Source organism: Phasianus colchicus, chromosome 10 (genome assembly GCF_987193195.1).
Source record: "Phasianus colchicus chromosome 10, bPhaCol1.hap1.1, whole genome shotgun sequence".
Classification (NCBI taxonomy): Eukaryota; Metazoa; Chordata; class Aves; order Galliformes; family Phasianidae; genus Phasianus; species Phasianus colchicus.
In genome coordinates, this window is record NC_143445.1 from 6,533,492 (window position 1) to 6,550,741 (window position 17,250).

Consider the following 17,250-nt stretch of genomic DNA (forward strand, 5'->3'; position numbering starts at 1 on the left):
TTATGTTCCTATTGCATAAGGAGCAATGCAAGTCAAGTGAATGCCAGCTCTTAACCAGCTGGGCAGAAAGCCAGAGGGGCAAGAGGGTGTAAGATGGAATTTAGGCCAGGCAGGCAGGAAACACCAAGAGGAAACACCAGCAGCAGCTGCAGAAGCAAAAGAATGGACAGAAGCTCTAAGACAAATAATAACAGGCAAAGTAGCAGCAGTAGCAGATGTCAGACTAATGCTTTCTAGAGGGGGAAGGGATGGCACTTGTAAAGAAAATGTATTATTATGTTTTTAAATGCTTTGTATTAATTATCTGAAAATGGATTATTCCCCAAAAGCCCCCTGAAACATTGTTTTGGATCAGCTTGAATGAAAAGAGGCTCAACCAAGCAGCCATCTAACATGTGCAGTGCCCAGGACAGGCACTGCTGCTGCTGTTTCATGCATGGGTTTGAATTCTCCCAGTGGTTTGTGGAAATAATGTTAAAACTAATTCTGGAAATGTTTAGTAGATTGATCCCTTATTTCTCTAGTGGTTTTACTGGTCTTCCTTTAGGGTTCTATAAAGTATAACTACCAGGGATAAGAAGGAAATTCTGCTCTTCCAAAAGATGCTGCAGTAATGCTTTTGTCAGGCCATATTTTATAAGCTAGTTCATATATTTTAAGTCTGTTGATCAGTTCCATCAGTTGATTAACTTCTAAGTGGGATGCAGCACTCACATGGCAACAGACTGTCGCTGAGGTCTGTCACTCCCAAGAAACTTGCCCTCTTCCATACTACACGTGAGGCATTATGCAGAAGGTATTAAATTACCTCAACCACGTTTATCTAATGCTATATTCAAGGGGTGGCAGAATAAAGAAGAGTTGACTGGTCATTCCATCTCAAACACCATGAAAAGAGGAAAAGCCATGACTTCAAACAGAGCACCAGTTTAATCAGGACATGGAGTGTTCAGAAATGAAAAATGTAAAGAGAAAAATCCAAGTACAAATGATATACAGTCATTATCTTTGTTTTTCTCAGAGGAAGCAGCATCATTGTACAAATAAAAGAAACAAATACACTCAAAGAGCATAATGAATTTAAAGCAGGGGAACTGGCTTTGGAAAAAAGCTTCCACAAATGGCAGTACTGACTCAGCAGTTACTCACTCAGTCACCGGATAACCTGTGGCTGGATCTCCATACTCAGATGATGCCAAGGTGAAGCCCCTGTGCAGCAGCTCCCAGAGCAGACCTGCAGCACAGAGCTGGGTTTGGCACAGCCCTCAGTGCAAGGAGCCAGCAGTCACCTCTTCCTCCTCCGGTGTAAAGACAGCTGTTGGCTGCATGGCAGCCCTTTGGGGCACCTGGCATTTAGGTGAGGCAGAGTTTGTAGCAACATTCAGATTGCTTAACCTTGGCCAGAAGGTAAGAAAACACTGGAGTGATTTCAATGAGATGTGGATTGTCCCTGGGTGAAGGGAAAAGGAAAGAAAAAGGGAAAAATCTCAAACTCAGCAGTAACAAGAAATACTCATGAATTTGCTAGGATTTCTCTTAATTACTTAAGCAAAAAAAAAAAAAAAAAAAAAAATTACAAACACTCAAAACACTTTTTTTTTTTTTTTTAAAGTGTATGAAATGAAAACCAATCATTTTTTCACGTGAGATTATTTGGTCAGGCTTTTGTGAAGATATGCAACACTTTCCCAATTAAAAATAAATCCACTTCTAACCAATATGACTTCCTCATCCAGTCTCATCTCAGATCTTTACTGAACCTCACTTTATATTTATAACTACAACATTTCAAAGTTTTCCTGCATCTAATACATGAAGGGGCAGAGCACCTCTGTGAAAATTCCAATTTAGGTTCCAGATACAGCTAAAATAGCAAGTAGAATATTATGAATGCTTAGGAAAACAGCAAGGAGCATAACAGAAAACATCATGTCATTACATAAAGCCATAGTTCACCATCTATTGACTATACCATGTTGCTTAGCCCCATCTCAGAGAAGGCATAAACTAGAGCAGGCACAAACAAGGGTAAAAAGGGTGATCACAGGTATGAAATATCTTTCACAAATGAAATCACAAAATAGACCAGAAAGACCAGAACTTTTTAGGCATAAAGATGCCACTGAACAGGACACAACCTGAGCACCATGGAGAAGACAAAGTTAAGTCTTAGATTCTTGTGCCAATGTCATTCTTCCCCCCATCACTGTGTTTGACCAGCAGCTCCAGGTTCTAAACCAAGATTGTTAAGATCTTAGTAGTTTCTAAGTTCAGTTCTTTCCTTTCTCAGTCACTTTTCTGAGCTTAGTCATTCTGTAAAATTTGTTGGTAGCATAACTCTCTCTGCAAAACTAGCCTGAGTCACCTCCTCACTCTCTGATCTCCTTGTACATCTGAATACTTGCTTTTCCCAGGAATCACGCAGTAACGGATGGCTTACCTTCAAGCACAGCTCACAATCTTTCTGAATGTAATTGCAATGAACTACTTTACTATACAGCCTGTCTGTTAGAAAAGACCTTTCTCCTCTCCTGAAACTTCTACAATGGAATGGATGTCTGTAGGGCTGAAAGTGTTCCAAAAGACCGGATTTAGTGCTATACCTACATCTCCAGCAAAAGCGTGTATAGAATAACCCTTCTTCTCCCAGGAAGATGCAGAAACTTTGCCAGGTGAAGACACTCCGAAACCTGGTGACGTTCACCTCAGCCTGGCACCATCACAACCTGCTCGTTGTACCTCAGTATGTTGTGGCCGAGCAGAGGAAATGCTCATGCTTTCCCTCCAGAAAGCACCATGCAGGGCTGAGGACTTCCTGTTGGGCACTGCTTGTTCACTGCTCTTCCTCTGCTTGCAACGCTCTCTGTCTTGTAAATCATCTGTCAGCAAGAACATCCTGCATGACTGTGAGGGACAGGGGAATACTGAAGGGCCATGATCTAAAGGTCATGGTCTGCAGAGCCTGTGATCTTCCGCTGGCTTTGGAGGCAGAAAAGGACTCCTCCTCACACAGCTTGGGCCTCATCCAGATCCATTTCTCAGAACAACCCATAGGCTCACATTAGCCTTTCCAAAAGGGTGAGCAGCCTGTGATGGAAGAGATAGTGAGCAGACCACTACAGGCAGCATTTTCACTGATGTCAACTATTTCCGCTCCTCCGTGCATGCCAAACTCACATGCTCAGTCTAAACAGACAGGGCCAACGAACATCTGGATGACACAGAATCAGGAGGTCCCAGCCCACAAACAACGCTTTGTGGTTTTACTTCTTATGTGCTCTTAAATACACTGAAGATAGCAGAGCAACAACTGAACATAATACATCCCTCCTGAACTTTGTTTCTCTCTCTCCCTCTCAGGTGTGATTCATTAAAGAGATGCAAAAGATCTGTCTTCCCTGCTGAATTTCTGTCAGTGCGACTGCATGGTCTGTCCCACTAGTATGCTATGAGTTAATTTCAACTTAATATCATATTAGCCTTTTGCAGGACTCAAAGAGGACAGAAGGGCCAGGGTGAAGTCCTGTGGTATTTGATTATTGGCTGCATGTCAAAGGAGCATAAAAGCTCCAAGTACTTAAATGAGGCAGTTTATGGTTATTGACAGAAAGCCTTCACTAAAGGCATGACACAAATGTAATGCTCCTTTAATAGTTCCTGAATATTTATACCTCAAATAGCAGCCAGGAAAGGATGAACAGGGAAACAGAGTAAAATTCCAGGCTACATTTATAATATTTACTTATAAATTAAAATAGAGTCTAGTAAAAGAAAAGAGGTAAATAAAATGCACATGTGTATGCCATACATAAGATTTCCTTACACATCTTGCTTCCAGTATGAAGACAGAAATGCACAATAGCTACCTTCTTGTAGCACAAAATATCACCATATGTATAACTATTATTTTACCACCTTTCACCATCTCTTCACACTCAACAATATAAATCAAGTCAACCTAGTGCCTTTCAAACACTTTTTCACCTCCAGTGTGCATGAATCTGCATTTATCAGCACTGAATCTGTTTATTTCTGTATTACCCATTTATCTAGCTTAGACAGGTATGTGTATGCAAGATTGTTATCTATTCTATTTCCCATTTGACATGTTTCATCATGCAACTGACCTCCAAATGTCATTTTTTGACAAAAATTTAAGTTAATGAATACAGATTGCTGACTACATGTAATACCACCTGTATAGGTTCAAATTCTCCTCTACGTTAAGTCAGTGACACTGCCTGAAATTATGTATGCATTTTCAGAAGGAAAGAAATTGAGTACGTGCTGAGAATTATTCATGTAACTGATGCACATTTTAGTGATGCTGTTAAATCAGACATTCATGCCAACCTAAAGACATTCTAGAACTTTAATCTGCAACCAACATTACTGATTGAGTTACACGTGAGACACCTTAAATCTGGCATGAATTAAATGGTCCTAAGCATCCTAGCAGACACCCATCCCACAGGAGTTACAATATAATCCCATCAGTACTCTATGCTGCTTTGTTTATGTATTAATTGTTGATCAGTTTTCATAAGACTATGGTGGACCAGTTTTGCTGGCATACCAAAAAGGGACAGCTCCAGAAAATACTTCATACAGCATGTTGACCTGCGCTGTAACTAATTTCCTGTTCTAATGGAACTTCACAAGGAAGCACAATTAAGTCACGACTTACAGCCTTCCACCCCACCCTAAGATTTTTATATTTGTAATAATTTAAACCCAAATATGGATGTTTTAATGGAGTATCTTCAATCCTGTGGTTATTCTGTAAAGTAGACTGAATAAAATACATTGCCATCCACAACCAGCTTTTTTTCACTGACAGATTGTGAAGTACTCAACAAATAAAATCTTGTTATCCCAGCTACATAAAGAGCTCTATTTCACACAGAAGCATGAAGCAATTTCAGTTTAACCCAGTGTGTAAAACCTGTACATCAGATCTTGGAAAGACTCTTTTCTATGTATCTATACAGCTTAAATTAAACCTGTGTTTAAGATACTTCTTCAAGGAGTGGCAAGCAATTGTTTCAGTGGTTGGTGACCCTGCCTGTGGCAGGGAGGCTGAAAACTAATAATCTTTGAGGTTCTTTTCAACCCAGGCCATTATATAATTTCCTTCCTTTTGGGAGGTTACATGAGGCCTTCTTTAGTGCATGTGACTTTAATAGCAAATTTGAGGTAGATTATAGGAAGTTAAAAAGAAAGAGAACACGATACCAGGCCTTCTGATCTGCAGCCTTATGCCTCTAATGATTCACTGGCCCTGTAGGAACAGCCAAGCCGTTCTGCTTACCAGATAGTTCTCTTCTCCCACTCAAGAGGGGAAACAGCATTCCAGCATCAGTGTAGATGAAACACTTCCATTACTTTCAGGTTTTTGGGAATACCTCCCAAAGCATAAATGGCATATAAAGCATCCTTTTTACAGCAACTGTCATGACCTGCAACTGCTGTAACAACCTTACTCTCAAGAGCCAACAATATTTGCTTACTTTTGAAAGTTTTTTTTTTTTTTTTTTTTTTAAATGTTAAATAATTGCTGGAGATGGAGAGGCAGGAAAAAGGCTGCTCTCCCTTTAAGTTCCAGTCTGGGTCCAGGTGGCTGGGCTGAGGTGTCAAGCACAGCTGTACTCCCAGGGCGAGAAAGATTTGGTATGTCCAAGAGCAACCCGAATCTCTGGTTTCAGGCGAGTGCTGAGTTTTTATCTTACATCACTCTAGTGAGATGAAAGCAGCACATTTATAATGTTCTTGTCTGTTTGTATGAAGGATTAACAATATGAAATACTTTCAATCCTACTTTGTAGGAATAGTGAATATTGCACTTTTCAAAAGATGGATCTATGGGGGGAAAATAGTTATGATAAGAGAAGAAAGCAATACATCTGTGAAGCAATTTGAGCAGTCAGAGGCCCAGACAGTTTAGTTTGAACTACAGGCACGTGTTGCCCAAGCATCCATAGGGGAAGGAGGCTCAGAGAGACAGCACTGGAGATCAGAACCAGCCACCTTCCCCCACTCTTATTTATTGACAAATACCAAGAACTGCTAGAAGGCTTCCTTGATTCTCTTGTTTCAGAGGATTTTTAAGATGAGAACTTATTTCAAGGCGATGACCCTATTAGAAGATACCCTGAAAGACTTTTTTTTTTTTTTTAACTTCCATTTCCTGTACAGTATGCAATTACTAGAAGGGTGGAAACTTCTGAACTCCCTAGGAGAGTCTGCTATGTCTGCCATTTCAGCTTAATAAAATATAATCTGAATTGCAGCATCTGTAAGATAGGCTTGTTCCACAACCAGCTGTTCTAATTCAGGTTATTCAGGGGATGAGGAGGAAAAGAGATTTGCGAGAGGGATGCTGAATTAACCTGGTAAGAGCAGCACTGCTAGATCTTCAGTGCTTTCAGATATTTCCCCTTCTCAAAGCAATTGAATTAGAAGGAATTGATGCTACTGTGCTGACTGAATTCTCTTTTTCATTGACACATTTGCCACATTCATTATTTCTCTAAGTTATCTTAGGACTTTCATGACATCAAATTAATCTCTTCATCCGGGTCAGAATTCAGATGCTGTGGGGGAGTTCCTCTGGCAAGTCTGCTCTGACACATCAGCCTTTGCACCTGAGCGTGGCTAGGTTGGAATCTACCAAAACTGAGCTGCACACTGGCCTGGCTGCCCAGGAGCTGAGAGGCAAGTAGGGATGTATGGGTGGTGCTTGCAGGAGCTGTGACTGCTCTGCCTGGCAGTTAAAGAACAAGAACGGAAGTCAAAATGGCAACTTGAATTGAGAAGCACTGGGCATGAAGCTGTGCCTCATTTTTGCCATTGCACCAACTGGTGACAAACCCTGCTGCTATTCTGCAAAGATTGGTATTTCTGATGTGTTTATTTCTGTTCATGAAAGAACAACAGCTTTCTGGAACAGACATACTAGCAGCAAGGCATTTGGAGGGGTGATTACCAAGAAACAAAGGGGGATCAGAACACCCTTATTTGCTTATGCTGAACTCTCACTTAGCTCTTAAAAGGAGAGGATGCGCTTAGCACCTGAATTAAGAAAGTTGTCCAGCCAATTAATAGCCTCACAACATTCAGGTGAAAAAAAAATGCAAAATCAGGCACAGAGGAGCAGGAAAAGTAGAGAAAGTTTGAGCAAAGTGATTGTCAGTCCCAGAGTTTTTCCATCTATTGCGTTACCTCCCCAAGTTGTTGTTACAGGCATAAAGAAAACCCATGCAAACCTGTCCAGGGACCCTCCAAGATTAGTCTGTTGTGAAGAACTGAAGCTCAATCAGAAGTTTTTATGTTATGACTCTCTATCAGACAGTTTAGTACAGAATGGAAAAGACATTTTAAAAAGTGAAACGATATGTGTCTTCCTTTTTAACCAACAGCTCGAGCTAAAGGGAAGTGAAACCTTGTTCACTCAACGTGGAGATTACAGTGCAATTTCTGTTACTGCTTGCCTATAAAACGAACTCATTTAAGATAACTTTTTTTTTTTTTTTTTTTAAGCTAGGTAACCAAATCCATCATCACCTTCTTCCACAGGGATGTGACTGATCAGATAAGATGCTCACAGGAGTTTCTCCAAATATGTGCACTGGAAACACCTACTCTTTTCCAGAGAGCAATCAAAAGTTTCTTCAGTTGATTGCTCCTCCTGTTCAACTGTTGCTTTCTAATTGCTCTTTGGTAAACTGTAGAGATTATATTGCTTAAAATAAATGAGAGGGGTCACTAGCAAACAATCTATGTTCAGGAAAAATTACATGGAGTGAGAGAAGAGAGCATCTGTATGTATGGCATGACACGAAAATCAGCTAGTAGGAAGAAAGCTTTTTCCCCATTACTGGTCATTCCCTTCTGTCTCATCACGGAACAGTGCACATATGAAATATCTGCCAAGTATATGCATGCACCTTATTTATATATTTACTGACACTTGTAGCCTTAGCAGCTCCCTGAGTTTCACAGCCACAGGTACAATATGTACATTAAATATGCTCTTACAGCATGGCACAGTGAGGTCTATTTTCCTGCCATTACAGAAAGGCACAAGTTGCATTAGTCCAAAAGCAGCATTTGTACTCAGAAAACATCTCTCCACTGCATGGGGTAAAAGAAAGGTCTTCAGGCACCACAGAAATGGCTGCAGATTATAAGACAGGGACTCCTTTATTTCCTGCTATACACTTCCTAAAGGCATTTGCTGACAAGGAATTTGCAAATCTCGTCTTGTTAACAACTTCAATGCTCCTTGGTATTACTCAGATATAATCATCTGTGTACAAATACAGCCTGGGAACTGCTGGCCTGCAGAGCTTCCTCCCTGTCCTTTCAGCAGTGCTGTGGCCCCAAGCTGGCAGCCCTAACCTTCTCCCCAGTTTCCCTGCAGACGCTGCCCACCCCCTCCTCCCTAAGGTTAGTGTGGAAGGAACATGTAGTCCCGGGGTGACTCATACCACACTCTATCCCTTACTCATTCAGTTAGTTTCATTAAGGCACTGGACCACAGTGGATAATCACTCATTTCAGTTTGAGCCTGCTGCTGTCTGAACACTCCAGAGAAAAAAATAATGATAGAGACAAAGGGCCTCAGGTTATCTCCAGGGATAAAGGCAGAACTCAGCTGGGATCCTTCTGAGGATGGGAGAGCACCTATTTATAAGATCATGGCAGCCCTAAATTCAAGAACTTCCAAAAGTGCTTGTTAATTTCTGCACTAATGCAAATAATTAGCCCTTTTTCCCAGCAATGTTGACGTTTGCTATTTTGCTTTCCTAACATCTCAGTTACTTAAGAAAAAGATGAAACAGAGTATACCTTCCCCAACCCACTGCCTTCTCTGAGGAAGCAGAACATGCACACAATGCCACGAGCTCTCCTGCTGCGTGTGACCCTGAAGTCCCTACAGCACGGGATTTATCATCAGGATGATACCCCAGACTTTAACTCTTTGAATTATTTTAAAATTCCGGGCTCACCTCCATTACCTGAAAAGTGTTGTATGGAGCTACTTAACAGAAAATAAACTGCAAAACCACAGACTTAAAGGCCTCTAAGTGTGTAAAGCAAAACTTCAGAGGAAATGGAACCACTGAGCATCCTGTAGGGCAAAAGCTGGTTAAGAAAAATCATAAAAGAGAGAGAGAGCAAAGCAAGAGGAGGAAGACAGCAAGAAAGCACGATGGCAAAGCTAGTCAATGCCTGCTCCGCGGCTGTGCTGGGCAGAGAACCCCACTGTCACAATGAGAGGATAGGGACAGCATCTGCACTGCAAAGGATCACATCCACAAAACCAACTGATTTTCAGTGCTGGACTTGTGCAAGAGTACATTTAAAGCACATCCGTGCTTTTGTTGTTGTCAATTCTTTGTCAAAATAAGCTAGAAAACACAAGAGTACATTTTAATCAAATATAAAAATCATCCTGAATTTTCAGTTCATGGAAAATGAAGCTCTTTGCTTTAGGGCTCCTGTGAGAATTGCACTGATGTAGTCTGGAGATGGGTGTGCAGGATGCCCAGCCTTGCAAGCAGGCAGCTCTTACAATGGCCTTCTTGTGCAAGCCATAATAGAACAGTTAATATTTTTTGAAATTATCAGATAAGCCAAAAGCAAAGCAGAAAAGTGCATGGGAAAGGTAATTTTACCAAGAATTTTGCTTTTGCCAACGTCCAGAATTCTGCGAGATCCACAGACACTCCTAACGTGACAGACCTAAAACTAAAACTGCTGCACAATTGCTGATGGTGCAGGACCCTATCACCTCACCTTTGTATTTACAGCCAAAGCTGCAACAGCTTTGTTTTGATTTGGTTGTTTGTATTTAGACAGCCTGGCACAATGTTTGAAGTCACACGAAAACTAAAGTAGCAGGACAATTGCTTTCTAACTGTATTAGTGTTAATTTCTTAACAAGCCTGTTTGGTTAACCAAGAAAACCTAGAGGACATGCTGACTTTGTCTTGCCTCCCCTCCCCCAAATGCATTTTACAAAACTCCAGTAGAGCCTTAACCAAAACAATGTGCTGATACGAGAAGCTGTCTGCATTCCTCTTTTGCAATTCACCTTACACTCTACATGTTACTGAAGATAAGCTCATCTCGATGCCAAAAAAACTCCAGCAAGAGGTGAAGGCTTCTGTGCAATGGGTAGAGTTCTGCACAATTTTGTCATGCTATTCAATGCATTCCTGTGAGTGTGACCCCACCCTTTGTGCAGTCCCTGCAGCAGTTCCTCTTCCAAGCGGCCCAAGCACAGTAGGGGTGGAAACAACCCATCTCAAGCTTGGCTACTGGGTACGAATTTAACTTCTCAATTTTCACACTCATCCCTCCTTATGTAGAAGAACAGTCCTTCAAGGAGGACCCTGTGCCAGGTCTGCTGCTCTTCTCTCTCCAGAGGCAATGTTCAGGGTATTTCTCTCAGTGCAGGAAAGCACCCCAGTGTTCTCCATGTCCTGAGTGGAGAGGGGACGGGGAGCTGTTTCCATTTTCTATTTGTATTACATTCTGCTTTACTCTAAAGGGAGGTACTTTCCACAGATAGCAAATTAAAAACATTTTAAGAGTAGTAGAAAAAAAAGCTTTCCCTGGAATGCCTTTATATGAATGCACACACAACAAATGGAAGGACTGCAAAAGAAACAGTGAGACACATTGAACTGCCCTACCACATCAGCATAAGGAGCAGCAAAGACTGTAAAAACCTACGGTATGTGTGCAGGAGCTGGCAACGCAGGGAATGGGTCTCTCACACACTTCAGTCTTCCCTTCTAACAGGCACATATTATGGCCATTCTCACAGAAACCAGATTCCTATTATCCCAATCTTGCAGCTAGTGGGATAGCAAAACTGAATTCAACTTCCAGAAAAGGAGTCAGCTAAACTCCTTATAACTCAAAATTAGCAAAACTGAAGAAGAAACCCATGAATGCCAGAAGAAAATCTGAGAAAGCATTAGAAGAAGGAGTTACATTTACTCCTGAAGGAACTCTTTGGTATCTGCAATAGAAGTTCCAGCAGAGCTTCTGCGAGGACAGAAAATACAACCCCACAGAAAAACAATAGAGTTGGATGGTTCTAATGGAACAGCGAGTTATTAACTGAGCTGATACTTGTAAAAAGAGATGTAGAAATGAATTATCAAAGTTGCATGTGCAGTTGAGAGGAACAATTCCACGTGCTTTCTGTTGGCTCCCTACACCCAGATCACTTAGCCCCTTTTGAAATTCTCAGCTCAGATGTTGTTGTCAACTTTTCAGGGGAAGGGTGGCAATGCATATGTACAGCAGGATCCTGGCCCCATTCTGGGGCTTACTGCAGTAATATTAATATCTTCAGTAGAATTAACTATTCATATCTGTCAAGTGTTCCTCTATCAGAAAATGGGTCTCTCTCATGCTTCACATTCAGAAATGGCAATTAGAAAAACCACTTTAAGAGGAATGTAAAAGTGAGGCGAAAACATTGATAGATGAACATACAGAAATCAAGTGACATAAATAACAGCAAGTGCTTCAAATGCTAGAATAAAATGGAATAGAATTCCAGGGTTTCTACCTGTTTTCCAGTAAATGCACATTACTGATGTGTCATACAGGCAACACTTCCAAAGGAGCCCCTTGATTCTGAATTACCACCTGGTGCAGTTATTAATGTTATCTGAGAAAGATCGGAGCCATTAACCAATAAGTTACGCACATTTTCAAACACACAGAAATGAAAGAGATGTTCTAACACTAAATGTAGTGAAATGTGTATGCTCTAAGTCTACAGTGATATTTTATCTCCGAAGAAACAAATAAAATCTGAGCCAGGGTGCAAAAAGTCCTGTCATCAGAACACATCCAGTTCTGCAGTGGAATCCAGAAGCTGTTACGAAAACAAAGGAACACTGTAAACTTTCGTTTAAAATAAAAGCCAAAACACTAATTGATTTGTTTTTCAATAGTTCCATTTTGTTATCAGATACTTCTGATCTAGTTATTCAAGCTGTGTTTATTTGTTTGTTTGTTTCTTCCCCTAGGAAAATATCAAAATTTCTCCAAACCACATAGGGAGACAACTGTATGTCAGATAATTTCTTTTGGGCCAGTTCAAAGGCTGCACTGGGAGACCTGGGTGGCAGAATCTGAAACTGCATTTGCTCATTTCCTCCTTTATTAACTCATGAAGTCAGTCTAGAAATATTAATAGTTCTGGGTTTGCATAGTTTAAGCTTCCCCTCCCTTTAAAGTGTGCACGTTCTGTAAGTGTACAGAGCTTCTCCTTAATATTTTAAAACACACACTATAGAAGATATATCTGTACGTTGTAAAGTGCTGGACAAGATAATATCTCCCCCTCTATTACTTGAGAAATTAGAGCTATTACTTGAGAAAGGAGAGCTGTTGAAAGCAGTATAATGCAAGTCACAAGGATTAAAAAAAAAGAGCAAATATTTACCAGATAAAGAGCCTGAATGTCACACTTTTTAATGCAAAAAGCATTATGACATTGCTCGTTTAATCTGGGCTCTGCTAATCGGTCTGTTGCACAAGGAAAATCTTTGGGAGTCCTTCTGGGAATGTCTCACATCATTCCCTATCAGCTGTTGACATACAAATACTCTGGTAATGAAAATATTTTCATTCCTTCATAACAGCATTCCCTGTCCTGTTTAATCTTATTTTCTCTCTTTCTAAAAACAAGCTTCTGTGTGGGGTTTCTGAACTAACGGACCTGATGCCATATATCAAAAATGCCCTGTGCTCCTGTCACACTTGCCAGGAATCCACACAAAAGAGACTGAATGGGGAAAAAGCCCAAGGATTTATAGCAACAACACGGGATTTATAGCAACATTTCAAATTCATTTCTGGTCTGAGTTATTTTGAAGGTCTGTAAGTGCAGCTAGACTAGAGCTTGGCAGCACCTGTGCTGCCTCCACTGCTAGCAATAATGAAGCTGACCCAGGATCCAGATACCTGCTGCAAAGGGCCAGGTTTGCAATCTCCCAGAAACATTGCGAAGTACAGTATGTCAGCCAACTCTATCACCTTACCAAAAAGAAATATTAGGGAACAAATAGCTGGAAATCCTGGGTGTCCTTCTGGACTCCTATCAGACTTTCTCAAATATGGGCTCAGGCCCACTAACCGCGTGGACACCAGTGATGTGCTGCTGGAGGTGAATAAAATAAGGTTGCAAAGACTTCCAGCAAATCCTTCTATGCACACTGCTCTGCCTCTGAGAGGCAATGGCTGTTCACACAGACTCTGCAGAGGCCGTGCTATCCTCTCTCCTCTAACAGCACATCCTACTTGGGACAATTTTTATTTTCAATGTACTACACTTTTAAGCATTTACAACCCCCTTTTGTACACAAGCTGTCATCTCTGAAGATAGCATCACATTCTGCTATGCATAAAATCCATGCAGCAGTCACTGCTGTTGCATCAAAACAATGTATTTTGGAAATTATTTCAAAAGCTGATACTTCCATATTGTGCTAGATCCTGTGCAGGTAAATACCTCTCTTCTCCTGAGTAAACCACATCTAAATACTGCTCTTAAATTATTTGACTTTTTTTTTTTTTTAAATCCTTTCAATACCTCAGCTCTTCCAAATTCAAGGTCTGCAATACGATGCAGCCTCCTCCAGCCCACTCTCCCCTGGGGACCTCTGCCTCCATCCACATCCTGCTGCCCAGGTTGTAACATTCCTTTCTGCACCCTATCACTGTCACACTCCCCTCCTGGAAACAGGTGCAAGAAGATTAAAAACCCACTCATTCAGCTGGGATTTTCATCTGTTTGCACCTTCCTCTTTGCCACTCCTATGTGTCAACATCTCTTGAGCAGAAGGTGGTGGGAAGGCGCGCTCGTGTTCACGTAGCTTGCTGTTTATAGCATGAAACAGGAGTTACGTTCTGAGGCAGCAGAAGGGAGGAGAATGTTTAAAATAGAAGTTTTTCTTACATTTTGCTGGACGTATTGTTTTGAAACTAAAATTTCATTTGAAATGTCAGCATTAACAGATGCTTAAATTTAAGGGTTATTTTAATTACTCTTTGATAAATATGTTGGTGTTATGCTTTTTGATTTCTACAGTTCATTTCTGCAAACATCAATATTGCTGTCAACCCAACTGAAACGTGTTACCCATTTTTGCTGTTACCCGGTAAGTTGTGTTATGTCAAACTGCCACTGCAAAACAAATGAGTGTTTTACTTTCCTCATTCAATCTCATATGCCTGGAAAAAGAGAAATTTGAAATTCTATTTGAAGGAAATGATTTCAACATTTAGGCTTTCAGAAGTAATCCAAGAAATTTTGGAGAGTGTAAAATATTGTTCCTAACAGGTATCTATTTATAAGTAGTTTTGGCTTTGGTAAGTAGGAGAGAATGAGAAAGCATAATAAATGGTTTTCCAATTATATATTGATGTATTAAAAATACCACTGCTTTCATGAACAATCCTGTGATGTTCTCCAATGAGTGCTAGAATGTCTCCAAAGCCCCTCAAAGGTTCTCAAAAGTAGTTGAGGAAACATTAGGTTGAGGACAATCTGCTGTACTGCAGCATTTGAAGTTCTTGGTACGCACCACAGCAGGACAACAAAAGCATTTGCAAATATTTGCTGTCATTCCTGCCTCAGGTACCGCTGAACATCACGACCAGCCACAAATGCTGAGCATGTACTCTCTGCCTATGCTCTTCTCTAGCCCTCTGCAAAATTTCTGCTTTGAAGTTTCAGAGGCTATGAAATCAAAGCCTAAGGAAATATTCTGCTTTGCCATTTGCCCTCTTTTCGTCCCTGTACTTCAGATGTTTGCTCTAAATCCCTTCTGCAATAGTGCGAGCTGTGCAAGGTGACTGAGCAGGCCACCCAGCTTCCTGCCGTCTCCTTGCTGGGTGGCAGTAATGCAGTTGCTTCTGAAAACGGAGCAAGTCACAGACCTGTTACTTAGCTCCCTCTCAATTTTGGCTGATTCCTGCCTAAACTTTCTCTCTTCTTCACGTTTTGTCTTGTATCTCCTAACCCTTTAAGCTTCTACGTGCTGAGAAGCTACATGGCAGCCACAGCCAGACACAGGGTTTTTTCCCAGAGGCACATACAGCCAGCTCTAAAGAAATTTTCCATCAGCAGCCTCATGCTGCTTCTCTTCACCTCCCCCAGCTTTAATGTGATCTAGTGAGCAAATTACATCCCTCACCCAACTCCCGAGAGCCAGCACGGGTACACATGTCTCTCAGACAAAGTCAGAAAGAAGTTAGGGAAGATTTCTCTCCTTAGCTCCACTCAGATGCAGGGCCCTTTAATATTTCATCTGTAATTTAACTTGGTACTACAGAAGAGCTACATGTATATTTAGAGGCACATCTTTTGAGCAATTGGGTAGTTCTTTAGGATACGTGATTGCACTAATTTTAATAAGAGGCGTGTATCACTCAAGCTTCCACAGTCTGAAAGTCTGCTGCTTGGAAAGTCACGTTTTCCCTTTAAAGGGAAGAGGGGAAAAAAAAAAAGTCTTTGTCCTTCAGAATCCTTAGATGTTTTTACTGATCTTTTGTTGACCATCTTGTGAACTCAGAAGTCTGATGTCAGCTACTCTATAGAAAGGATACAGGCTGTTCTACCATAACTGGAATTATTTTTAAACACTTCCCCCTCACAGGCTAAATCCTTGGAGGCTAAGGGGGAAGACAGACCAAGTGGGTTTATATCAAGAACAGAACAGCCTACAAGAACATAGTTCAGGAAAAAATAAGGAAAGTATGGAGAAAAAACACATGCTATACAAATTCATAGTGAAGGTATTTTGACAGGAGAGACAACTGACAACCTATTTCTGGATATAAAAGCTCAGGTCAGATATTTCAATTAATGTGCATGAATGCATACTTTCACCCCAGTCCAATTATGTGCAGGTTGATACATCTAATGATTATTAGAAGTAGTTATGTACTAGCTAAAATAGTCACAGCTATTTGAAAGAGCCACTCAGACCTTTGCTACCTGAAACTGAAACTTCTCTTCTTTGCACTTATATATAAGTTTTCCTTTAATTTAAAATTCCAGGCAAAGCTTCTAAGGAACAAAGTAAAATAAAACCAAATGAACAATCTTTCCACACATAAGTAGCTCAGCTATGACAAAGATTGGGAAGAAAATTTACCGCTGTAGGTTCAGACAAATCACAAAGGACTTTGAAAAGAATATTCAAGGCAGGATATAACAGTAAGCTAACAGAAACAAGCTCAGTAAGATTTTACTTGAATGGATATATGATAATTTATGAACTTCTTTTCCCTTCAATTTGAAGATTTTAGTTTAAAATTGATTTCAGCCTCTCAGGTTGAGATGAGAGGTGACCATAAGCCTATGGGGGTTATGCAAAGAAGATGAAATTATGCAGAAATTATGATCAGTGATAAAAATATCAGAAACAAAAGAACAATGCTCTCCTTTAACTCACTTTCAAAATTGTTATAAACAAAACAGAATAACAATAATGTCCAGCATTTGTAACCAACTGTATTTTCAATGTCAGGTTGCTGATATTTGCTTTTTAATTGCTCTCTCACTTGTTTCTCCTGCAGTTCTCATGAAGAGAGTCAAACACTGAAACTAGAAGTGGCTTTTAGTGTAATGACCAGTTAGCATTCCTGCTCTGTCACACACATCTGTACCCTATGTCCTCTTTTCAGACTGAATTCTCCCAAAGCCAGCTTAACAACAGTGCAAGGACTGCCGAGTAGTTCCAAGTCTTACTAAAGAACACCAGTCTGATCTTTACTAAACTCAATTTTTCTTTGTTTTAGCAACTTTTAGTACTTTTGAGAAAGTCTCAGCTCCTACAAACACAAAAGACCATGTTGCAAACCCTCATCTGTTTCACTTAAAAGGAGAGGGTTTTTGTTGTTGGGGCTGCAGATAAAAATTAAAAGTAAAAATAAATTACAGTAGAATACATTGCATCGAAATAAACTTCAGGTGAATACCATGATTCTGGGGACTTCTTTAACTTCTGCTAATTCTGGCTAATTCTGAAGAATAGATACGTAGGTATGTAAAACCATGACAATGAATTTACAGCTGATTTTAGATTTACAGCTAGACAGCTGAGAGCAGAGAGAGAACATAGTGCAAATATATAAGACACATCCCTGGTATGGAACTTCTCTTTCAGGTTTTGAGCAAAAATTTGCAATCCTTCAACACTGTCAAGT

General features: G+C 40.4%; 1 long non-coding RNA gene across 1 annotated transcript in view; it reads right to left on the reverse strand.

The window, feature by feature from the left end:
- Positions 1–288: 288 nt before the first annotated feature.
- Positions 289–17,250, reverse strand: part of LOC116230946 (uncharacterized) — a 123,959-nt gene continuing 106,997 nt past the window's right edge. The window contains exon 5 of the long non-coding RNA XR_016469575.1: positions 289–1,450. This is a non-coding gene — a long non-coding RNA (uncharacterized LOC116230946). The remainder of the gene's footprint in view (positions 1,451–17,250) is intronic.